Consider the following 357-nt stretch of genomic DNA (forward strand, 5'->3'; position numbering starts at 1 on the left):
GCAGGACACTGAGACTAGCAGCTCCTTAGGGCAGGGCTGAGGGTCCGCCATAGCTGCTTGCTCTGCCCTTTGATTCCTTGAGACCTCGCCCACGCAGGCTGCAGCAGAGGCTTTTGCATATGAATGCCCCGGCCATTTGCAACCTGTAATTACCTAACTGCAGCCCAGCCAGACAGACCCAGAACTTCCAGGAGAAGGCCCAAGGCCCACAGCGCTTGCATCCTTCACAGCTGAGCCTTATCAGGGCAATTCCAAGCTCCAGAAAAAAAAGGAAGGGGAATCTGCAGCCCTCTTCGTAGTTCCTGCTGTGTAACCTCAGGCAGAGGCTAAATTAGCACCTCCTTAGACTCAAGAGCC

This window comes from Myotis davidii, unplaced genomic scaffold (genome assembly GCF_000327345.1).
Source record: "Myotis davidii unplaced genomic scaffold, ASM32734v1 scaffold245, whole genome shotgun sequence".
Taxonomy (NCBI): Eukaryota; Metazoa; Chordata; class Mammalia; order Chiroptera; family Vespertilionidae; genus Myotis; species Myotis davidii.